We start from the raw sequence: 25,585 nt of genomic DNA, 5'->3' as shown, positions 1-25,585 counted from the left end.
CAATGTGGAAAGACAACACTGTCGTCAGTTCAAAGGCAAAAGACATCACACTCACTATAAAAAAAGCCTGAAGACCACTGAATAGAAGAGATCTCATTCTTTTGTTTTCTGTCACGAACAACCAAGTGCAATTTGCAGGATGGTTAGGAAACTTGCTGCTGTGTGCAGTTTGCAGGACAGCCGAATATTGCAGGGCTTCTAATTGGTTTGAAAAGTGTCACCAAAAATGTTCACTCCTTTGTATTACAGGCGTGAACAGTATGGTTTTTCACAGTTCTAGCTATGACACTGCTTAGACACAGAGGGGACAGTTCCAGCTTTCTGCCATGTCCCTTGAACTCATCTTTCCACTGATAGCAACTGCACCTGCTGCTCAGTTGGGTGTAATCTCCCCACGCTGCAATTATCCCCAGTACAATAGGGATGAGAACAATCCTTGCCTGCTGTCACCTCCATGTCTGTCTGTACCAGTCCTCACTGTAGGATTCCAAGCCTGGATGAGCCTCCACACAATTTGGTAACACAAATAAACATAGATTCAGCCATTACTTACTAGAGATAACAGGGGCACAGCCACCTCACAGACATTTTAAATCCTCTTAATATTCACATTTATTTGATTTTAATCCTCAGTTCCATGGAGTTCATGTAATGAATGTGGACATAAAAGATAGGGAGTTTTGGTCCTTTCAACTGAATGGGAGAAATCCAGAAAACCAAGTTTACTGCTCGGATTCCTGGCATTTCCCTGTTGCTCTACAATTCCAAGGCACATATGTTTTCTCACTTAAAGTAATGCTATGGTTTGTTTGTTGAGCAGTGTTCAATAACATGTCAATATGGAAAAATCGGGGGGGGGGGGGGCCTTCTGAAGCTCATATATCTTCTTTCCATCTTTTGAATTTGAGAAATGGCAGAAAGGGAGCTGATGGGATATTATCAGAGGGATAACATGGAATTTTGCAGTCTGGTCCTTTCCCCATTGAATGGCTGTTGCTGTCAGCATTGCGAGCTCTCCACTTGTTTCAGCTGATCCTGGAAGCTTTGAGGTCCTTTCTGAGTGATTTACTTTCAGGCACCTCTGCTGAAAAGCAACAGTTTCTTCTTATTTTTAGCTTCTCAATTCTTTACAGAGAGCTTGTTGAAAGGAGGGATTACCTTTTATTTTCAAGTTTAAATAAGATTATGAAACAAAACTGACCTGGTATCTTGAATGAATGGATAACTGTGCAGTACCTGAAAGTGTGAAGATTCTCAAGCCCCAAGGAATTATTGCTGTTATGCTACTTCTTATATAGGGCTACATCCTGCCTTCCTCATTAATTGAACACAACTGCTAAAACATCCTTTACAATAAGCACTTCTTCATACCAGACATATTTCCTGGATCTATAAAACAGCTTTTAGAAAGAGAGAACTGTATTTAAGACATTAATATAGTTCCACAAAATGATGCTTGCTGACATATGGAGCACTTTTTGAATAATTCACTTTGAAATTAACACTGTAATACCATTTACCTTTAAAGTCCTATTTACTGGAGCTGCAAAGAATTGTTCTCTGGAGATGAGGATATCGGCAAACACCAGACCTTCGGAGCTTCTTTGGCTTAATAAAAATGGTCAGATGAGTTCACGCAAAGAAAACCAGTAAGCAGTGAAAGAGGTAAAAATTGGAGAGGATGAATGCTAGCCTCTACTCCACCATCAGGATGTGCATGGCCAGGTGGCTGGGTTTGGCAACAAAACCCTGCCCCCAAACACGTGCTCCCGTGCGGGAGATCGTTCCCCCCTCAGCTGCGGCGGCAAGACTTCGCGGGGGACCGAGCCATAAACCGGCTCACTGAAGCGATCCGGGTTATGTTTAATCCTTAGAAAAACAGGGATTATTTCAAATGCAGATCAGTTCCACACTGTGATTTGCAGGCCCACCCAGTAGACAGCCAGCCAAGCCCCGCTGCAGCTCGGAGGTGGCCATCAGGAGCCCTGGGCCTGGTGTGGCTCGGTTGGCGTCCACCACTCCCTCCACCAAAACTACAATGAGTTGTCCCAACCTCCTCCACCGGGTCCAAGCAAACGTACTCGGTTAAAAGTTCGTCTCTATCTTCCTCTTTTCTCTTTCCCTTGCGCCTTTCTGCCGTGCCTGGAGTTGGTGGTATGGTTTAGGTGGAAGGGATGAAGAGGCTGCTGGAACTTCTGCCCGTCAAAACCAGTTGCAAATTCCGTAGTCAAACATTCACAGCAGTGGGTGCTCATCACATCATAGCTGCAACATGTAATTCATTAATTACTTGCTCTTTAGGCAATTTTAGGGATAAATAATGAGGTGAAAAAATGGGATCTTGGTAGTGGTTTTCTATTGATTTTAAAATGACCTTTAATACGGGTTTCTCTGATTGGCAGCAATTACTGTGGATGTTGACTTCTGCGGTAGAGTGCTAAATGTTTTATTCATTCAACACCTGTTTAGCACTACTGGCAAAAATGTTTTTGGTACAGTCATATGATGTTGCTTGACTGAGATGACTCTGTCAATGAGGATAGCCCAAGCTGCAGCTGATTTTTTTCTGCAATAAGGGTAAGAGCAGAAATGTATACGCATTTCCCACTGCAGTTCATGCTGACATTGGGTTTATTTCCCATTTTGGTTAACTACACTACTGCCAACCTCAAATATTCAGAACTTGTGAGTCAGTTTATAAGAATATTGCGATTAATTTAACTTTATATACCTGTGGATTTTATTTTCTTTAGTAAACCCTAAGATATGAAAGGATAAGGCAGAAAAATTATTTAGAAGCATGCAGGCTGAGCGTTTTGCTAGTCAGAAGATTGCAGGAACTGGGGCCTTACCACTCCCTGCCACTGTCATCTGAGGCTGCTGATAATCTGGGAAAGCTGGCACCGCTGTCACGCTCAGCCTGGAATAACCTGCACAGAGTGTCTTATAATTTCATTTAGCTGAAATGTAAACCCGTTTATCTGTGCTCCCTTTCAGGTATACCAGTCACAGCATACCTTGGCAAGAGTAAGAAATTGTCTGTTTCAGACCACTAATGGGCTTTTCTTTAAAGAAAAAAACTCTCTGTTTTCAGTGGGAATCACAATTTCCGCATCCCTGTATGAGAGGAGAAATGAATAATAACATCTAGATTTGTCTGAATTCCATATATCCCAGAGGTATCAAGTTTGATTCCCTCCCTTATTTACAATGATACAAGGAAAGCATTTCAATTCTCCAAATGCTCCCTCATGTGGCTTCTTAGTACTAATACTGAAACATTTATGTGTTCTCGGAGATTACAACTCTATGCCAGGAAATAGGCTGAGACAACATAAGACGTATTTCATGTGACCTTTGACATTAGAAAATGATGGTTCCGGATCCTACATGTAAAATGCTTGGCTTTTATGTTGTTAAATGAGCCGGAACGCAGATATATGTGCCTGTGCCCCTGTGCTGGGGGAAGGGAAAAACCTGGGCTTTGATCAGGTTTGCCCACTGGATTATCTCATCAGATATCGTGGTGATAGATAAGGGATACAAATCTGAAAATAATGGGACTACTCTGGTATGATATCTGAAGAAGTGGAAGTCTGCGTACACAATATCCAAAGAGAAGGGAATTTGCTTAATGCACAGCCTTGCTTCCACAACATTTGTGAGGAAATAAACACAAAAGTTGAATAGAAAAAAGGAGATGGAGGGAGGTAAATGTGCTGCAGCAAAGAGAAGGATGTCTTTCTCCTTTACCACAATTTGGGAGATGCTCCTTTGAGCTCTGCCACTTCCAATTTGGTTACAATGTGGGAAGCCAGTGCTGAACCTTGGTGAGCAGGCGGTGAAGCAATTTGTGTAAGAAACACACTTATTTCCATTTATCTTAGTGGCCTAGTCACCTGATGACTTGGGTCAGCATGGTTTCTTTTCTCTCCTTTAATGATGGCTCTCTGCCAGTGCTATTCATGGCTCTGCCTTTTCCTGTGCTACTGCTGGCACTGTGTGATGATCAGGGACTCCACCTGTTGGCAACTTAACCTTGGGAAGTAATGGATGCCACATGGGCTGGGCACTTCCCATTCCCATGGTGAATCGTCATGCTAATGAACAAGAAGTGACTAAGGCTGGACAGTCTTGTATTATATAAAAATCTCTGTAATAAGAAAGTGGGTTTTTTGCCCTTTATAGTTGAACATTCAAGGGGTATGGCAAAATCTCATAAATTTATTCAGAACATTGGTTGCCCAAGAGGACTCCAGGTTCAGCAAAAACACCTCTCCCAGTCATTTACACTGAAGGGAGCGGAGAGGTACAAATAAGGCAGGAAGCCCAGCTGTGTCAAAGAGAGAAGGGTTAGAGAAATTATGTTTTTGTCCTTCTCCAGAGCCCTCACCTAACCCCAAAGCATTTTCATGGTGTGCAAAGGCATATATGTAGGTGTTTTGGTGTGTATTTTTGCCTGAGGTAAAGAAAAATAATACTGCTTTTAGGTCACCTCAGCAATCTGAGAACGCTTGCTTTGCATCTTCTCTGCCTCTCAAGTTGTCTTGGAAAAGGCAAGTTTCACCTTAAGGAGGTTGATTCTGGAGTTGCTGGCTCATTCACATAAAAAAAAAGATTAAAAATCAAAGAACTGTAAAGTTAATTCTTAATATGTTTCACACTGGATAAAATATTTCTCTCAACAAGAAAATTTTCACTTTGATTTTGACCTTTTTAAAGCCTCTACAACTAAAACTCTCTGACCCTGGAATGGTTTCTTTTGAATTTGGGTGAAAAACCTGGCAAAAGTGAGAGTCATCTGTGAGCAGTTTTGGGAACACAGCTCTGCAGTTTTCACCAATAGAAGTTCTAACCAGGAATGTCACTCAGCCTTTCTCAGGAGGGTGAGGAAGCTGGCCATATGGTCTGTATCCAGATGCTGCCATTGAAAATGTTGCAGAAACATGCAGTGTTGAAACCTCCCCAGCAAAACACTTTGCAGGATGATGCTGTGTCTGTAGGCACCTGGAAAAATGTGTTCAACACGCTCTCACACTGTTTGGTATCACTTCTGGCTCTTTGGGAAAGTAAGCCAATGCCAAAAGAAATGCAGCTCTTCGGGGGAGAAAAAAAGTTTCGCACATTGGAGATTTTACTTAGTAACAGATTTTTTTCCCCCCATGTTTTTTAAAATACTGTTCATCAAAACACTTTGGTTTTGATCAAAACAAGAAAATATCGCAGGATTGTTTCTTCAGGAAATCCAAACCTCTTTGCTTTCATCTGGTTTTCTGACTTGTTCTTCGGGTAACTGAAGTTTCGTACTCATTGTTGGGGCAGATATACAGCATATTTGGGGGAGTCTGTAAACCAGGAAAGACCACTTGTTTTCATAGGAATATGTCAGACTTTGGGAGTTATTGTAGAACATAGAGAGTGGAGCCTTTCTGAAAGACAAATATATGGCATTGTTACATCTTTGTTTGCAGGTGTGTCCTGCTGGTTGTGACGAAACATTTATAGTGTGTTGGAGCTGAGTGTGTTGAACGTGCCCTGTCTTACCAGGAATTGCAGGCAAAGATCATCCACTCCTAAAACCACCACGCAAAACGTTTCAGGACTCACCTCACCTCACATGACACCTCTCAATTTCGGAAGGTAAAATGTAAACAGGTCAGTGATTAATAACTGGGACTTGCCTTTTCCAGAGGTAGTATCTGGTTGATTTATTATGGCAACTACCAGTCTTTTTGTTGGTGGAAACACAATAATCTATGAGTGGTCCAGGGCAAAAGACAGAAGTTAGTCTGATAGACATTTCAGACACCTGCCAAGCAAAATGTGAGAGGAATGGAACTTAAATAAATACAAAAAAATCAGTAAAACTATTCCATCTGTGTTAATTAACAATGATATCTAATTTAAACCTAGTGTTAGGTATAACTTAATGGATTTTAATTAATTGCAGTACATAATTAATTAATCGCAGTACATACTAAGTTCTTGTTCCTCCTCCTTTCTTGCCTATTCAAATATCCTACTTTCAGTAATACCATGAGATTTTGTTTTTATGTCAGTTTGAAATACAGAAATTATATTAAACATAGCATCCAGTGTAGTTACCACCAAGCCAGGAATATCAAGGCTCTTCCTTGGGGCGTTGTGAGATCAGAGGAGAAGCAGGAGCCAAACCACACCACTTGGATTGCATGGACAGTTTGGTGCATAGACAGTTTAGCAAGGTAGATGTGGGGTAAGAACCATAATACCAAATACACTGGTGTTTGGTATGTTGGTGCATTGTTCACCTCTTCAATTAGTCACTTCACCAGTGCCCTCACCCAGCCTTCAGAGGCTGCAGGTGGAGCAGGTGACAGGGTCAGCCCGTTGCCACTTCTTCACAACACTGAATTTGCCCTTTTTTTACATAAATGGCCTCTTCCTTCTGCTTATCCCAGCCACAGCAACATGGCAGTGCATGAAATGCAAATGAGAGGGACTGGCTCGTGAGAACACACATCTGCTTGAAACTCACTGGTAAACAAAATGCAAAGGAAGTATTCAAAGTTTTCTTTGCAGATCAGCTAAGGTAATCTACTTTACTTTTTCGTTTAATTGGTCTTACAAGCCAGCATAACATCCCCATAAATTCACTGTGCTCCATGACCTGAATTCATACTACTTGCATGTGAAGTGTCCAGAAATGATATGATTCATTATTGTGTGTTTATTTGGGTATTGTTCACATCAGATCCTTAAAGTGATGTGAAAATGTATTTACATTGCAAGAATATTAACAATAGGCAGCAGAGACTCTGACCATGGGAATTAAGAGGGCTCAGGGATTCCTAATAAAGGCACCAAATACAATAGAAATTTTAATTACTAAAAAGGCATATGTAAGTCTCCATTTCTGTAATCTCACATCCAGTGATGTCAGCACGTGTATATATGATTTAGACTACTTAGGCACCCATCCAAAAAAAGCAAATACCACCAAATCTACCATTATTCAGTGACTTAATCATGTTTTGCACGCCCCTTACACAGAGAACAAAACAATCTGATTTAAAAAAAAAAAAACTAATTTAAATTATCTCTATTGTCAACAATCCCAAACACTGTGCCCTTTGAGAAGCTTTCACCTGAGTGTTTATTCACAATGAACCTCATTTCACCTCTTTAGCAAAGTAAAGGGGCTTTACCATAGCTAAATTCCTATTTAGAGCTACCCAAAGACCTCTGGACCTGTGTAAAAGTAGGTTAAATGACAAGTAAGACCCAAAGGGTTGTGACCGATAAACACAGATGTCCTAATCTGTGATGAACAGTGATTTTTCAGGCAGAAGTCCATGCTGCCCTTCTACCCACCCTTACTGCAGTGGTGCCTCATATCTCCACGTGGCAGCTACTCACAGCCTGGAGTCTGTGTCGAGGAGAACTTGTACCAAGTCTGGGTTTCAATCACAGACTGAACTGCAAACTGGTGACCAGCTTGAGGCACCACTGCAGAGATGCTCCAAGGATGACTGGAGACAGCAGCCACAAAAAGCATCCTAAGATAATTCATTCCCTCTTCTCATTCAGACCCCTAAACACGTTTTAGGGAATATTTATTGTGCAAACAAACAGGCCCACAAACACAGTACAGTGCTATAAGTACCAGACCAAACATGTGAAAAGGGTTTTTGTTATGTAAGGCCATTAAAATGGGTAGAAGTTACGTGGCTTAAATCCTGTGTATAGAAGAACTTTAAAAAACAGCAGCCTGTTACCTTGTGATTTTTCTTTTTTCTTTTTTTTTACCAGACTTGCTGGATGGTCATCACCAAAAAGCCAGCACAATGCTTCATGATTTACTCTAATATCATCAGGACACAGCAAAAACACCTCAAATTAAACATCTATGAAAAAAAAACCAGACTAATGAAATTGGAGAGCATTCAGCATACAGGCTGAAGCCATCACGAGTAAGACAAAGAGCTTTTATTTAAACTCTAGCTTTTGTAAAGTGTTGGGAGTGTGAAACTAGTAGCAGTAAACCAGTCTAGGTTCAATTCAATTTAGCCCATTATTAATGGTTAGTTTTGAGTACCTGTGTGAAGGTCTCACTCAAAAGAATTCTCTCACCATGCTCAAGTTCCACAATTAAAAGGAAGCTCCTGGCAGGATGCAGCACTCAGTTCTTCATCCTGATAAACACTGCAGGTCTGAGCTAGAAGCACAGACTGAGCCCTCTCGCCCACGGGAGTTTTTTGTCTCATTCCCCCAGGAGAGTGGCCAGCTTGTACTTTTGCTCAAACTAGCAAGTCTAAGGAAAGAAGCAGAAACAGAGACTCTTCCTACTAGGAAAGTAGATAAAACAGGGCTTCTGAAGCAGGAGAAGTGGAGCCTTGGTCAGAGCACCAGCTGGTGTAAATCACAGCTCGCTCCAGGGTTCAGTGGAGTGCCCTGCCAGGAACTCTTCAAATTCTTGCTTGTTTTTAGATTTTTTTGATTTTTTTTTTTGTGGAGGAATTTCAAACAGAGTTAAGACCACTACCTATGGTTCTCAACTCCTCATTCCTTGCTGTAATCATGAGACAAGTTGCTCTTCTAAAGCTGAAGTGCTGAGGTGGGATCAATCCTGTACGTGATATACACGCAGAACAATGAAGAAGTATTTGGATTGCATCAAGCTGAGTATTTGTTGTTCTGCTCGGTTTAATTTCAAAACAAACAATCAGCTGTGGGTTTGTTCTGAGCTCTCTCTGGTGAGTGATGCTCTGTGACTCCTAAGCCCCTGCCCAGGCTGTGGTGCAGTCGGGGTGTTCTGTCTTTCACTTGGCCACTGAGCTGCAAAAGTGGAACAATAAGAAACTGCTGAGTCTAAAGCTGCTGCAGTTCAGCTCACTTTTATGTTAGTCATGGCCTTTATGTTCTCCTTATGTGCATTTTATGTGTTTGTGGAAGAAAAAGCTAACTCTGGGTTAGAGGCCATTGCCTAAATTAGAAACACGTGTTTTTTATCAGACACTGTAGTATAGTACATGCAAATAACAATAAAATCAGTGGCATAGAGATTGCATTGGGGCTTTGAGTCCAGAGTTTTCTCTATTACTGTGATGTAAATCTGGAATGAAAGGGAGCTACTTGGTACCTTTGAATATTTGATCTTATGCTGAACTGAAGGACAGAAGACAAACATAAGAGAAATTGGATCCCTGGAACAGGTAAAGTAAAAAGTTGCTGAAATAGTAGTTTAAAGATACAACTTAAAAATGGGAATAGAAAACCTATATTCTTTACCTAAATTGGGCAGAAATGCTGAGTGAGTTTCAAAAAAATGGTTATCTTTAATACTGGAGTTACTCTGCTGATTGGATGGAGGGGAGGAAGGGGTGGAGAATGGATAAGAGGAGAGAAAGAGGGGTTTTTTTAAGGTAAACCATTGCTGCAGACTCAGTTGGGCTCTTCAGAAGGAACATGCCATGGGAGAAAAAAATTGCTCTTATGTAGATGATGCAGAGAGAAAAGGTACTGGAATCCCATCACTGACTATGCAAACAGAATGTGGTTGACTCTGATCAGTTTAAGAGAGGACTTCAATCAAGAAGAAAAATAATGGTCTCTAAAGGAAAAAAAACAAAATCAAACAAAATCCACACCAAAAGAACAGTCAAGAGATGGAAAAATGGAAAAAAGTGGTATGTTTGTAGGAACATCTTCTTGTGACAAGGGTGAACTTGTGTTGCAAAAAGAAGTCGTGGATCCTCAAGAAAGTGAAGCAGACTGAAGTTCACTGCCAGCTTCTGATTATTACTGCTTGCATCTGCAGCTGAAAGGGTAGCACAGACATGAAAGAGTGTGTATTTTATGGCCAGTTTTCTGAACTGCCTGCAATATGTATTTGTTGGATTTAATCAAAAAATAGCCAATCTGGAAGAGATTTTTTTCTTTCAGACTCCTCTGAAGTTCGTTCCTGAGACCTGTTAGTCTCCAAGACAGAAAGCAAGCAGGAGGGAGAAAGTGGCTAAGACAAGTCTGAGGAAGGAGAAATCATGACTAAGAAGAAAAAAAGGAGGATAATATTTTCAAGATGGAAAAGTTAACAGCTTTCAGTAAGACTTTTTTTTTTCTTTAAAACATTCTATTTTATTACCAATTACCAAAAAAAAAAAAAGAAGAAGTTAGTGTAAATCAATGTGTGCAGATGTCAGTGTGTGTAGTGATGATAACAACATGCTCTGAAAAATTCTGAATTATTTGTGGTTTCCACTTGCTCCAGTCACAGATCTGGATCCCTACAGATCCTGGTCCATGTCTTTAATCAGGGATTCACTTTCCAGATACAGGATAGATATGTATAACTGCACAAGATATAAAGTTATATGCATTTCATATTAACTTAATAGGGAGACATGTTTTGCTTGGGTTTGCCTTGTAAGTGCTATATCTAACACAGTTTTTAGACATATCAACAGCCAGCTTACACCCAGGTCAACAGTCAGTTGTTCCCAATATCAGCTACAGGATTTAATATTATTTTTCATCATCCTTCTCTTATAAAGTAATTTATAAGGAACATTCTCATATCCAAGAGTATTTTGGAAAGCACCTTCCTGAGGCTTTCCACAAGGGGAGTTAAGCAAGCTCCAGTTCATAGCACACTTCATATATCTGCATTGATTGGGTCTTTTATGTGTCTATCAATCTCTTCTATCTGGAAATATTTGGTTTTGAGCAGGATAAATAGAAACACATTAAAACTTGAACATGGCTCTGTGCATGAATGTCTATGTGGTTCACTGGGGAGCTTTAGCCAAAACAATTCCCAGTGAGAAAATTGCTGGTGTTTTGTACAAAACACAATTTTGAATAACAGCCTATAAATAAGTGAGTATATAAACACATATCTAAATAAATATCTCTCATTATGCAAAACACAAGCCACGCAAGATAGTTAAGAAAAAAGTATTATCAAAGTATGAGAAGGGGTTTTTTCTGTCTTTTAATACATTGTAGCAACATGCTTTATCTTTTCAGTAATGACACAAGTTTAGAGAGACAAACAAGCCAGTGGCCCAAAAAAAAACCCCTAATATGTAATAATATAAAATAAAAATATGTGGGGGGTTGTTGTTTGAGGGTTTTTTAATCTGTTTCTTAATTTATTATCTTAGCATTCTAGACCAAAAAGAGACAAGCTGCTACATTTTCTATCAGAGAAATTGTGATAGGGCCAAATTCTGAAATGTATACAGGTGATTTAAGGCACAACAAACTCTGTTACATTCTCTGTTAAGTTTATCAGAAGTCCAGAGTAATTCACCAGTATTGTGCTTTTAGTTCAATCCCTTCCATGTGTAGATGAAACATCAAATTTTTAAGTTATGCTTAAAATTCTATTAAATTTTATCCTTTTAAAATATACTCATTATTTCCATATGAAAAGTTTATTTATTTTGCTGAATGGGTTACAAAGTATGGTTAGCCAGTATTTTGGCTCATTTGACAGCAACCAGATTCTGTGTTGCAGAATTCAAGCCCAGATGTGTGAAGAAGACAACTTTTTCTGTTCTAGAAACAGTAAATTAAAAAGTAACTGGATCAGTGGCTTCTATTTCAAAGAATTATTTTTTTTATATCATGTTTTATAGATATCTTGTTTGATATGCATGTTTCCTATCTCTTAAAGAGAGTTTTGTCAACTTTTCTTTTAAAAAAATTTGGATTTTTAAGTGGTTCCTTCCATTTAAGTTGGTGGATCTTTGCTGCGTATTTTACTATCAGCACATCAAAATCATTACACTCTACCTGCAGAGAAACAAAGCTTCTAATCAGGATTAGGATTTTTTTTTTGTGTAGTTCATGATATTTAATGTCTCCAGCAGCAAGTTTCCCTAAGCCATGTCACCTGAAGATTTAGTCCCTTTCTTACACATGCCAAAATCACCAGGTAGAAGGATGTGTTGCTCTACAAACAGTTGCAGTGATAACCAGGAAAGCATCAAACCAAAGATTCATATAAAAGATTCATATAAAGTCAGATCAGGGTCTTGAGGGCTGATGGGACTGGGAATGTTGCTTGACCACCAGTGCCAGATCAGGCCATGAAAGTATTACTGAGCAAAAACTTTTAAATAAAAGCAAATTAAATCTACTTCACCTCTGGCAAGACTTGTGTGTGTTAGTAGCAGGCGGGGCATGACTGCTATCATCCATCAGCTCCATGATTAATCAGAAAATCCTTGGAAAAAACATCAGACAAAGAGCAAAAATACTGTACCAAGAATGTTTCTCTAGTGCAGAAATGTGCTGCTGAACATCACAGTCTGTTTCAGTTCTGACAGAAAAATGTTTCTTGAGAGTTTGCATCTGTAGAACAAATAAAAAAGGTAGTTTACAGCCATTTTTATAACAGCCTTTTTAATGCATTTTCTTTGCAGCTTAATAATATATTTGTAGGTCTCCATAATTCCAACTGCTGTGCAAAGATTTCCAGTGATATGCTGTTTGTGGGAGTGGGAAATTCCTGGTTGGATTTTTGGTTTCCCTTCACACTTAAAAGAGAAGGAAGGCCTGAAAACTTTTCAGAAAGGATATTTTTAAAGGTATATTCAACATTTGGCATTCAGGTTGTTTAGCCTTTTTTTTTTTCCTGGAAGACTCTATGGATCACTGGAGAGCTATTAAGCTTATGACATCAAAGGTGCCATGGAAACAAAACCTGATTAAAAGTGATTTTGGTTAGTCTGTTTTAAGCTTTTTTTCCATGTTAGCTGAAATGTTTGAATGAACATCTGGAAGAAAAAAACCTACAAGTGTTTCCTCCTCTTGTTGGAGATTCTGTTCTGTCTTCCTCATCAAAGGCTGCGAGTTCCATCCATCTACATCTAAGAGGAATATGTCCAGAAACCAAAGGACATCGTTTCCCCACTATTTCCCAAACAAGGGAGAACAAGTACACAAAACAGAACCATTGCTGAGGCCCAAAACTGGCACTTTTTTCCAATTCAACTGGTAGGAAAGCTGGCTTTGTTCTCTCTGACTGCCTAGAAGGGAGGGGCTGAATTTACTCTAGAAAGAGATTCCCTGTTCATCATTCCCTGACACGAAAACCAACTCCTATTGTTTACAGAGTCTCAGGCTAAGATAAGCAGCCTGAATGCCTACTGCACTGAAACCACTGGGTGCTATGCAAGTACCTGCAGAGAAACAGAGATTTAATTTGTAATGAAGTTTTCTTTTGCCTCCACATAACGTTTTATTGCCTAAACTTTGGTTTTTAACAGTTTTATGCTTCATGCATACTCAATTGGAAGATTTGCTATTATTTTTGGTCTGAAAACCATCATCATGCTGAAATGATATCAGATTGTGGCTGATATTTAACAGCCATTCTTCCTTCCTCGCGCCTTAGTTTCGGTCATTCCCCGGCTTTGCCCAAACCCCTCTGTCCTGGTTCTGGCCAGGACAGGGTTAATTTTTGAGGCAGCCAGGAGGGGCACAGCCAGGCCCCTGAAGTTGTTCAATACCACCTCACAGCATGCCAGGGGGGAAGGAGGGGGATCAGTTTTGCGGGGTGAGCGGTTGGGTAGCGTTGGGTTGCACGTGGTGAGCGCTCACGCGCAAATCGTTCACCCCTCCCGTACGCTCTGCTGTTGGTATTGTTGTTGTTGCTGTTCGTGTTCTTATTTCATTGCTGTTTCCAGTAAATTGTTCTTATGCCAACCCATGACCTTTACTTTTTTTTGTGCCTCCAATTCTCCCTTCCATCCCACCACAGGGGAGGAGCAGGGGAAGAGAGCGAGGGGCGCACGGGCCGGGGTGTTTCAGCAGGAACACTAAATTGGGGAATACCATTCCTAAACCATGACACCTTCTTACAGAGTCACTGCAATGACTTTTGTTCTCAAACCAGAGATCTGTTACCCACATATCTGCAACAGATTTTTCTCTGAGCTTCAGGGGGTTCATAACTCCCTCTCTCCTCTGTGAATACTCTTGTTTATTTTATCTTCTTTCCTTTGGAATTTTCTATTTCACCCCGATGCCAACTTCGGCTATCCCTCATATCCTTCCTTTTGAATAAAATGCTTGAGCTGGCTGAATTCCAGTTTGTTGTTCAAATATTTACTTTAAGCTTGCACTCACCAAATTCACTGCCCTCATCCTTAGGCTCCACTCGTACCCTACAGCTCCTCAGTAGTGGTCCTCTGGGTTGTTTAAGTGGGTGGTTGGGTGTTTGCACTTTTGCATTTCTGAATTGCATGACACAAGACACAGGCATTGAAGGAACTCTGTTCCTGTTCTCTTACAAAGAGAAAGTGCAGTTCTGAGCCTTGTCCAAAGCTCTGACCAAAGCCAGCAACCAGTTATGAGGATGCAGCCGCAGTTCAGGTTTCGCTGTCACCAGGGGTATGAGTCAGAAGTGGCCACACTGAGGTAAGAAGAGTTATACCCCTGCAATTTCTTTATTTATTTTTCACTCTGCTTTCCTGCTACAGACAGGAGGACTCACTCTGTAGATCAAGAACAGCTGTGGAAACACCCCATCCAAGAAAGAGCCACCAAAAATCTGGCCTGAGAAACATGAAATATGAAGACCGAAAATTTGCACAAATTTGTTCACCTGTGAAAGTACCATAAAGTGCTGTCCCATCCCACTGTTACAGCAGCTGCATTTTAGCCACTTTTTAGCCTCTTTCAAGTGTGTGAGAAGAGTTTGCCTCATTTGTTTTGCTGACTTATTCATGTTTATTTCAGCCCTTTGCACTCCCCTAATAAGGTCTCTGGAGGGACCTTATTGTGTCCTTTCAGTACTTAAAGGAGGCCTAAGAGAAAGATGGGGATGAACTTTTTAGCAGGGCCTGGTACAAAGGGGCAAAGAGTAATGGTTTTAAACTAAAAGAGGATTGATTTAGATTAGATATGAGGAAGAAGGTTTTTACAATTAGAATGGTGAAACACTGGCACAGAGAGTAGGGGGTACATGCCCCATACCTGGAAACATTCAAGAGCAGGTTGGATGCAGCTTTGAGCACCCTGGTGTGGTTGAAGACGTCCCTGCCCATGGTAGGGGAGTTGGACTAGATGACCTTTAAAGGTCTCTTCCAATCCAAACCATTCTGTGATGATCTAACACTGCATCTTTTGTAGTATCTAACAAAGAGCAGACAGGTTTATTGGTTAAAACCAGTTTTCTTCTCTCCCCTCTTAGACAAAAACAATGTGTTGATTGGTGGGGTTTTTTGGGGGGGTTTTTTGTTTGGTTGGTTTGGTTTTGGTGGTGGTGGTGCTGGTGGTTTGTTTGGGTTTTTTATGATCAGAAGGGGTTGTGTGACTCCAGCCCTGTTAGGAACTGAAGAGGGGGAAACAAGAGTGAGGTGATGATGTTAACATGCTGCTTGTTTCCTTTCCAGATTGTTATAAGAGCCCTGGCCAGTAGGAATGACATCTGAAGCACAACAGGAGAGGTCCAAGGACTACTCCCAGGTATGGCTCATGTAGGGCCAGCTGATCCCTAACCTACTTGACCATAGGAGGAGTGTGTGAGCACAGCCCCCCAGATTCACAGGAAACAGGTGTAGGTCCTTACAGGAAAAGGCTCAGGTGTGAGCTACTGACAGGAGTAAATGACTGCTGGTGGTGGGAACATTCATAGGTAGAAGTCGATGTAGCAGCGTGCTACTGGAAATGCTCTTTTCTGTAGGAGGTGAACTTCCAGGCTTTCAGTTTAGCAGGCATTTTGAGTGTTCTTCTACCTCCTCATTTTTGTCAGTACTAGACTTTCTTAAGCACTGGTTTAAGAAATGAGCCAAAGCTGCAGCCTTTCTTTCACTACTGGAAGCCTCTTGCCTTGACTCCGCCCTATTTCCCCCACTAGATTTTATATCCTTGGGATTAATTTTTTTTTTTAACACTTTAATTTCTTCTGTGTTTCTGTGTTTGCCTGTTGCTTGTATGTGCTCCCATCAGCTTTGCATGGAAAACCAGCCCTGGCTGCTCCCAAAGCTTCTGAAATGGCAGCAGCAGAAGTGTGAGCTGAATGGTTGGACTAGCCTGTACAGAGTAAGGATGACAGGATAATAGTCTCTCTAAACTACATGCAAGCTAATCTTTCCTCTATCCATACTGATTATTCTAACAAGGTCTGACTGTCTTATCATTTTCACTGCCTTGATTTTTGAGGTTCTGGCTGCTAAGTAGTACTTTGTCTGGAAGGGAAAAAATAACTCCACCTTTTTCTGCATCTGGTGCCTCTTCACTAAACATGATGAGCGATTGCCCATCTTCCACATTTTTCACCATTCACAGGTCTAAAGCACATGTTGGTTGTGACCCTAGTCTGCAGTACACGACTGGAAAAGAAAGGAGGCAGAGAAAGGAAGTCTCTGAAGGCTTAGCTCTCGTTGCTCTGGTCCCTGAAGAAAAGTAACATAGGGGAAGGTACTAAGAGACTGTAGCAGTACCTGCTAGATCAGTGACTTGGTTCTGAAGAGTTTAGAGACATAATGTTTAGGACAACTTCTACTTACGTGATTGTTTTTCTGAAATCTCTTAATCTCTTACCTGTGCACTTTTGTGATTGTCTTTACAATTCACAAGAAAGAATGAAGCCCTGCTGCTACATGTTCCTAAAAAATGTCTCCCTGAGACTGGGCTATCAAAGGATGGGAGCAGAAAAAGGAGGGAGAAGCAGCAGTTACAGAACTAAGCACAGCTCCCAGCCACAGGCAGCTTAAGTCAATAGCACTGCTTGAGGTTCAGGGATGTAGGGGCTGTTTTTTCTTGACTTCTCTGGTTCAGGTTTGACTAAGAAGACTTTCTGTGATGTTAGAGATGCGTAGCCAGACTCTCTCTTGTATAAACTGCTTGCGTAATCCACATGTAAAGTTTATGTGAGGCTTTCTTGGGTAAAGCAGGAGTTGCTTTAAATGGCACTTAAACCCATCTGTTTCACTGGAAATGCCCTTCTTTTATAGGGTATGAGACAGGTACCTCTGTTTCTAGTACCTTTAGCTAATTTGTTTCCCTCCTTTCTCTATGAAGCAGAGAAGACCTCTGCCCTCTGGTGCCCTTATGCCAACATCTCCCAGCCTGCTCCCTGCATTTCAAGTGCCAGCATCCCTGGGGGGTTTGGCTGTGTGCACACAGTCCGATGTTTGGTGTGCTCTGGGTGTCCTTGCGAAGCCAGACAGGTTACAAGTGGCAGGAGTTGAACACACGCTTGCCTTAATTTTGACCACACACACGCAAGCGATCGGGCAAGCTGTGCCAACAGAGCCCTTCCCACACTAGCCAGCACTGGAGGAGGAGCTCCTGCAGACATGCAGTGCAGCTGAGATATTTGGCTTCGTGATTTGTGGTGGGAGAAAGAGCCTCAGCACAGTCGCCTACTCATTTGGAGGCTCTAAAAACTGCCAGTTCTGATGCCCAAAAAGCGTCTGCCCCCACACCCTCTGCTACTGGTGTGACTCTTTATTTTCTGCTGGGGGTACAAACAGCCCACTCTGGGGAGCCACATCTTGGGAGGTGAGGAGGGAGAAAGTCACCTTGCTGACCATCATAAAATGCAACAGTAACACAGTAAAGAACAGGGACTATTCAGTCCAGGCCTTGGTCTGAGTTTCCAAGAATACGGGTACAACTCCTCTTCCAGATGTAGACTTGAACCCAAGCCTGGATGCAGTCCTGAGCCAGTAAACTCAAGCCTGATCTAACCCCACTTCTCTAACACATCTAAACCAGGAGAGTCATTGCTATAAGGCATTGTATAGGCTCACTTCCAGGGTGTTTAGTCCATCTTGGTTTGTCTCACCCCTGCAGATGTCTATCTTTCCCTATTGGCAAAGAGAGCTGGAGACATTTAAATAAAATCAACCAGGACCTCAATCTCCCTACGCAGAGGGTGCCAGTGCTGTGGAAGCATAACTGTAGCCACTTACCCTGTACCTCCAGAGAAACTCCTCTAGGATCAAAATTAATAAATATAGCAGCCCTTTTGGTTTAGGGAAACTTAAAACAAACAAAGAGGAAAAAGGGATAAGAAAAATGGGTTAATTTTTCCAGACCTGGGAAAGAGAATCCTGTCCAGGATTCCCAGACCCAGTGGAATTGAGGAAAAGCAGCTCAGTCCCAGCCCAAACTCAGTGTTACAGGAGCAAATAGACATTGCTGACCACAAAGCTCAGGGGTTGCTGCCTTCCCCACAGTCCTATTCCTTGGGATTTGTCTGACTGCAGTCCTGTAAGATGCCCCTGGCTCCATCTTCTCTTTGCTGTGTGTGCCCCAAACATGATAGGAAAAAAACAGGTTTGCTTTCTGGGGTTTTTATCTTTCCTGTTGGGGTACAATAATTTTGCAGGAAGCAGCAACTCTTCTGCCTCCACTGATGACTTTTTTTTTTTTTTCACCTCCACCAGGCTTCTGCTCTGAAATCCTTCCTAGTAAAAAAGTCTCGTAGGTCTCCGGGACCCACCAGCTCCTCATCCCTAAGGATGGGCTGTGCTGGCAGCTCTGTGGGGTGTGGTAGGCTGGGGAGCCAGGCTGTGAAGGCACCAGACCTGTGCTGGAGCTATATGTTAGTTCTGCACTCCTTTTCTTGCGCTCCCAAAAGATGTGGCAACTTTTTAGCTATTTCCCACTCTCGGAAATCCGGAGACAACTGATTTTGCGTGACTGTTCAAAGCCTCTCCTGAAGCCTGTTTCCCAAATCCCTCAAGAAAGATGCAGGGGTAACAGGAATTAAAAGGGAGACACATTTCTTTGGGGTTTCTTGACATCAGTCATGTATTTTCTGAATGAAAACTGCTGTATGGTGACATTTATGGCATTGGCATTACGTGTCTGACATCCTACGGGTTAGCAATTCCCTTAGAAAAGGCTTGTGTGTCTGGAAAGTATTTCCTTCCTTAAAGTCTTTAATAGGCAGCAGTTGCTCGACACTTGGGCACACACACTGAATCCTTTATGTTGTCATTCATCAGGTAGCTCAGAAGCACCAAATAACTTTGGGTGGTGCCCCCTAAGCTCCAGATCTTGTGTGCTTTCCCACTAAATGGTGAGATCAGCAAAGGCCAAGCAGAGGGCTGTCTCTTCTTCCCCAAAGGAAGTGTGTTTTGTACTAGGGAAACCAAATCTTTCCATCAGTTTTGGAATCTTGAAGAGGAAGCTGTGACTCTGAGCTGTCTCTCTTTCCAGCAGAAACTCCTCCTTGCACAGCACGCCCCCTTTCATTGCATAATGCTGGTAGACTAGTCTAGATGTGACTCCTCTCTGGCAAGACTTGTCTTCACTCCTGGTATATGGGGTGAAGGGATAACTGGAGACTCAGTTCTAATTAGAGAAGCCTCAGCTTCACTCCCTCTAAATAGACTTCAGGAGCAATCTGGCATTTTCAGGGCAGGGGAAAAAGAAATCTGAATTTCTACAGGGTTTTCAAGCTTAATTAGAACTTGGCATGTGTTTTCAGGTGTCAAAGGGATGCAGAGACAATTTGTGAGCAGTGTCCTGACCCTGACGTCTGGGAGGGACGGGACTGGGGGGAGCAGGGCAGAAGAAAGTTGCTCAACAGGAGTTGGGGTTTGCCAGCTCTTTGGAGTCCTGTTTGTGTTTAAATGGGATATAGAAACAGTGAAATTGTTAATGGCAGTAGTTTATTAGTGAAAATTGCCAGTCTAGCAAAAATTCAAATAGTGATAAATTCATAGGGATTTTGCTGCCTGGGTCAGTTTATGGGGTTTTTAACTACAGAAAGAAAAAGGTCTCTAAATGTTTTGTTCTGACCAACCAAATAAATGTGTCAGATTTATTATAAAATAAGTGTATCATTATTCTCTATAGTGTTTTTTTTAATACAGTCACATCTTGGCCAGGTACAGTTTCTATTATTGAACTGAAATATGTGCTATAGGTTTGTTTGAAACCAATGATGTGGGGTTAACCTGATCTCCAACCCATATTTTGGGCGACTCCTCGATTTAAAGAAAAAATTTTTCTCCTGTGCACTCCTCTTCAGCTGGTTGTGTATTTCTATTGGTTTCTGATTAAGCAAATGTGTTAAAGTCAAAAAAGGACTGTTGACAGCTATTGTATGTCAAGGAATAATGGAACACACAGGCTCTGAAAATAACAATATAACATCTTTCTGTGCTTGTTTAGGTGGAGGCTGCCAATGGATATCTGAGGCCTAGATGCAGCCTGAATGCTTTTGTGCTATTATATTGCAGGGTAAGATTATTTTTGTCCATTAAAGTAGTTAAGATGGACATTATGGCTAGCTTGGCTAGAAGTAAATCCAAGCTACTGTACACTGTTTAGTGTGTCATTTGGCTTCTGTAAGTACTGGAATACATCAAAAGTTTCTGGCAAATTATGTATTCAATTTCAAAACACAGATAAAAATATAAAACAGTACAAAATTATTACTTAAAAAAAAAAGGAAAACCTAATAGACTCGGGAAAAACTGGAATATAAAGGATTTAAGAGAGAATAAGAGGTCCACCAGACTTCTGGTGGTGAGATCTTGTTTCAGGTGGGTCACCTGCATCTCCAGGTGCAGTGGTCCCCATCATGGGCAGGCTGTTTCTTTGCACCCACAAATGTGGCATCAGTCACCGTAGTGCTGCTGTCCATCTGTTATCATTTCATATCCTTTCTTTACTATTTTTGAGAAAGATACAAAAGATCTAAAGAGCCAATATGTAATATCTACCACTGTGTCATCTCCTCTCCTGTCTTTTTCCCTGATTGCCCTAATATAGCTGTGAGGCAGGAAGAGTGGTAGTGGTTGACTTTTTTTTGGCTGATGTCTTTCCTGGATAGCTCCCAGATATCCCAGAACAGATATTGCCCAGTGTTTTGCAAAGGGTAAAAGCCCAAGAAAGTAATTGTATTTACTGACAGATTATCCATGATACCACAGAACATGCTAAGTTGAAAGGACCCACAAGGATTATCGAGTCCAACCCTTAGCCCTGCACAGGGACATCCTCAAGTGTCACACCATGTGCCCAAGAGTATTGTCCAAATGCTTCTTGAACTCTGTTAGGCCTGGTGCTATGACCGCTGCCCTGGGGAGCCTGTTCAGTGCCCAACCACCTTCTGGGGGAAGAACCTCGTTCTAACATCCAACCTAAACCTCCCCTGACACAACTTCAGGCCATTCCATCAGGTCCTGTCACTGGTCAGCACAGAGAAGAGATCGGTGCCTGTCCCTCCTCTGCCCCTCACAAGGAAGTTGTAACTGCAGTGAGGTCTCCCCTCAGTCTCCTCCTCTCCAGGCTGAACACACCAAGTGCCCTCAGCTGCTCCTCACACGGCTTTCCCTCAAGGCCCTTCACCATCCTCATTGCCCTCCTTTGGACACTCTCTAACAGCTTAACATCTTTCTTATATTGCATGACCAAAACTGCACACAAGATTCAAGGTGAGGCCGCGTGCACTTGGATGACTTCTTGATCCTGGCCACTGAATGCTGTTTTGGAGAAGATCCTTAAACTTCAGAGGTGCCCTAGCCTGAGTGCTCTGCTGGGTGGCTCCCTCTCCCTTTGCAGGTGGCTGTGCACGTCCCAGAGCACGCTGCCAGCCACGGGCACACCAGTAAACACCAACAAGCCAAATAAAATGCTACTGGGGCCAGTCTGTGGTGTCACAGGACTCAGGACACAGCTTGCCCTGTTGGGTCTGGATCCTGAGGAGGCTGTGACAGGACCCCAGATGATGTTCACCATACCCAGTCCCTGCAAGGCAGACAGGGTGGTATGGCCGGGCAGGCAGGTCTTGTTTCTTTGGGGGGGTGTGACCTTTTGCCTTGGCTAGGGACACCCCTCCTGATGTTCCCACTAAGCCTAGGAAGAAGTGCTGGCCCACCATGCTGAGGTGAGCTGGGCTGGCCCAGAAGGAGGAGTAAAAACCTTAAGCGCAGGGCTTTCCAACTTTCACTCTGCCTTAAGTAAAGGGAAGATGATCAAACAAGGACTTGCTTTCCTCCCCCCCCCGTAGTTTAAGAAGTGTCTATGTTTAGAATTATATTTTTAAGGCCTGAAAAAGTGATGCCGTCAAATCTTGTAATTTTCCCTTGTGGACACCAACAGTGCATCTTCATATCTTAGAGTTGCTAATTTTTGCTTTTACTACTGACACTTAAACCTCCCTGTTTGTAAATTGTGCCCCTTTATTTTCTGGAATGCTGTTTCCCCTCCCTGCCAACCAGCTCCACCCTGCCTGTGTCTCAGTTGTGGTGGGTGCTCTTGTGCAGGGCACCCGTGCTCAGTTCCTGCTGCTCCACTCCTCTGTCCTGCTCCAGGAGGTCATGGTTTCAAGACACCAGTGTAGCCTAGAGAAGGGAACCTTTGGGAAACCTGGTTTCACAGAATTAAAACGGTGCATGAGCAAAACATTCTTTAACAAGGAGGACATGGAAAATCCCAGATTTTCTGAGAAGTAAAAGCCCTTTTAAGGTGTCTTGTGCATTAAAACCAGTATGGAACTTGAAGGAACTAAATGTATCAGCTTCTTGGTTGAACTGGACTGACGTGGCTGAACCAAAACTAATTTCCACCAGTTGAAGGGCTGGGAATTTCTGTGCAGGGGTGAAATGGCCTCACCAAAGCCCCATACCCAAAGGCAGACCCTTCCAGCAGGGGTGGGAAGGAAACCCAGCAGCCACAGCAGCAAGCAGCCCTTCCCTCCCAACAGGCTTCCTCGTACCCTTAATTACAAGCAATTGGATCTCATACTACAAAGTTGTCAGAAGCAAACTTTGTAAATGTGCATTGTCATGGAGACAGTATAGATCAGCTGAAGGACCATATGGTTCTTTACTCCTTCGAGCTATCACTGGAAGGAGTAGACTGAGGAATATATTTAGTGTTTTCTTCTCAACGGATGACTAAAGATAAGGAAATAAAATTAGTTTGAGAAAATCCTCCTCCTTTCCTATGGGAAGTTGGCTACTCTTTACTCTGCATTAGAAAAAAATATTACTGAGATCTCTTGTTTTACAGCTGATCATTGACAGGCATTTTGGAAAGGTCACATTTGAGAGCCTCTCTTCACAAGTGTACAAAGAAAAACACTATTAATTTCTTTTTCTTCAAAATTGTATGAAGTTGGTGCTTTTAAAAGCAGGGTCTGTGTGTGGTTTTTCACAGATAGACAATTCTTCCTTAAAAGAAGACTCTTTTGATCATACCTATATGCTCACATCCACTTTAAGACCACTTCACTAGCTTGGGGCAAACAACAGCTTGGCTCCAAGGTCCTTCAGCAACCACAAATGAGCTAACGCTGGCATTGGTGGAACGAGTAGTTCCCTGCAGCCCTGTAAACTTGCCTCTTCCCTGGCCTGGAAAAGCCCTTGGCTACCCCTCTGCCCTTTTATCAAGAATGCTAGTTGCTTTAATAGTGGAGTTTGTAATGTGATTTAGTAGAGCTGTGATGGAAATAAGGAGGCCCTTTGTCTCACAGGCTTGGAGACAGGTGTACTGGGCTAAGAAATCGCAGTGAAATTGTTGATGATATCACCATTTCTCAAGAAAAGCTTTCATTTAAGGGGAAAAAAAAATATGCTTTTGTCCAAGAAACAAACAAAAATGTCATACAACAATATTTGACTAGCTTTATGAACCCCATTCACTGGCAACTGGACCACTGTAGCTCATATGAGCTGAACAACAGATGTAAAATTTTAGCAGCCAATCTTTAGCATAGAACAGCATTAGCATACTTCACCTGCTAATTAACAGTTTAAGCAAACAGTTGCTTTATGATACTTTATGTTACAGAGTTTATGACACATGCTCAGATAGGCCAGCCTGGCTGCAGTGTCTCAGCTGGAATTACTTGGGGGAAAATGTTCCCCTTGCCAGGCTGAGCCTCATGTCTCCTCCTGGAGTGCAGGTGGAAGTGGAAGATAGGAAATTCTTTCCACCTGGTTGTGGTCTGCTTGGGAATAGTTATAATCTTCCCCATAACGTAATGGTTAGCATGGTATCTTAGGAATTTCAGGGTTGATGCCGTGGGGTCTCTCTGAAAGCAAGAGTGCAGGCAAGTATGAAAGGAACATCAGCTGGGTGAGCAGCCTGGTGGCAACACAGGAGAGATCATACTGTTCGGGTGCCCTGATGCCCCTGGCTGGCTAAAAAGGCTCTGGTGCTTGTTTCTGGGGTGACAGCATTGCCTTTTAACTGTTCTCCTTATTTTTTACGTTCAGCAAGACAGCAAGTTATCTCCTCCAGGGAGCAGTGTCAGTCACAGGGTGGTAGGAGATTGCATGAATATTTGGGAACTTAGCTGGCAGCTGTGCCAGGCAGCGTGGACAGAGAGGAGGTGAATGAATAGAAAAGGGATTTGACTGCAGCTTTTCAGACATTGGGAGGCTTTGTTTCCTAATATTTTTGCTGTTTCACTGGCACATATGTGACCTGGGGTCCAGGGGAAAGGGACTAGAACAAGGCTGCCCAAAGCTGCTTTCTGCTTCCCTCCTTTGGGTCCATGGTCCTGAGTGAGCTACTACTTTGGGTGAGATCCTGTTTCCCTGATCAGGGATGGGTTCGTCAGACTGGACAGGGGTGGGAGAAAGATATACACAAATTTGGCTGTGATTAAGAAAATACAAATTTGACTTCATTGGAAATGAAAGAATTGTGACATCTACCTTCTGCCTCAAATATTCACCCATTTTGCAATTGGAAGGCTTTTTTTAACACAAAACTATCTATTTTTGTTTAAATTGTGCCATGGAGTGCTAAACCAGAACATTAAAGAAGACATTCATAAGCCTGCAAACTTGAGCCAAAAGAGAGGAGAGGCTTGAATTAACACAGCCAAACAGTTAAGTTTGGCAAAATTTCCAGCTTCTGAAAACCAGTGTTTTTAATGGGACATATTGAACTGCTTTTTAACAGGGGGATGCTATACACAAAAAAAATGCACATCTTCTGTGACATATAACATAACTTGACAGTTTTAACCATGTGTGTAATTAGGGATATTGACTCGGTAACAAGTGAGAACGACTTTTTGCTGGCGCTTCATCCCATTAAATTGAATCTTTCCCAAGGAGGAAAATCTAGGAGGCACTAGTCAGTCACTGACTCACTATCAGCTGCCTCCTTGCTAAAGCCTGAATGTATTCCATAGTAAGTTATTTGTCACAGTGACTCAGCATTGTAGGCTCCTTTTTAATTTCTCTCTCACCACAGAGCCAAGAAAATCTCCCACCTCCCCATGCCGTATGCTACTGAGATAGCAGTTTGTATCATCGGCCAAAGGATAACACATTTAAATGTATGCAAGGAGCCTTATAAGGGCATTAACACTTGCCTCCAGGATGGACGTCATGATGGCGAGCCAAGGAAGAGGCGCCAATAATAGATTCCTTGTGTTTGTACGTGCCACGGTGACTATTTGTGCCATTCGTGGGAAACTGAGTGATATGCCAGACGGCGAAGTGTTTCATTTATCCAGAGTCACGGGGGTTGATCTGAGTGAGTCTTCACTCAGACATGCAGCCCCGTTCCTGGAAAGGTCAGCAAGCAGATCCTGCCAGCCTGGGGGCTGGCTGTGTGAAGGGGGCTGGGGACCCACCCCAGTCCTCTCCCTTCATCAGTAGCT

At 42.3% G+C, this 25,585-nt stretch overlaps 1 long non-coding RNA gene across 1 annotated transcript; it reads left to right on the top strand.

The window, feature by feature from the left end:
- The first annotated feature begins 14,288 nt into the window (after window positions 1-14,288).
- On the top strand, window positions 14,289-25,366 carry LOC116788475. The gene is made up of 3 exons (XR_004357645.1): window positions 14,289-14,409; window positions 15,387-15,459; window positions 25,174-25,366. It is a non-coding gene; the product is annotated as an uncharacterized LOC116788475 (long non-coding RNA).
- The last annotated feature ends 219 nt before the right edge of the window (window positions 25,367-25,585 follow it).

The sequence above is a fragment of the Chiroxiphia lanceolata genome, chromosome 6 (assembly GCF_009829145.1).
Source record: "Chiroxiphia lanceolata isolate bChiLan1 chromosome 6, bChiLan1.pri, whole genome shotgun sequence".
NCBI classification, from domain to species: Eukaryota; Metazoa; Chordata; class Aves; order Passeriformes; family Pipridae; genus Chiroxiphia; species Chiroxiphia lanceolata.
This window is presented reverse-complemented; position numbering and strand designations above follow the sequence as displayed.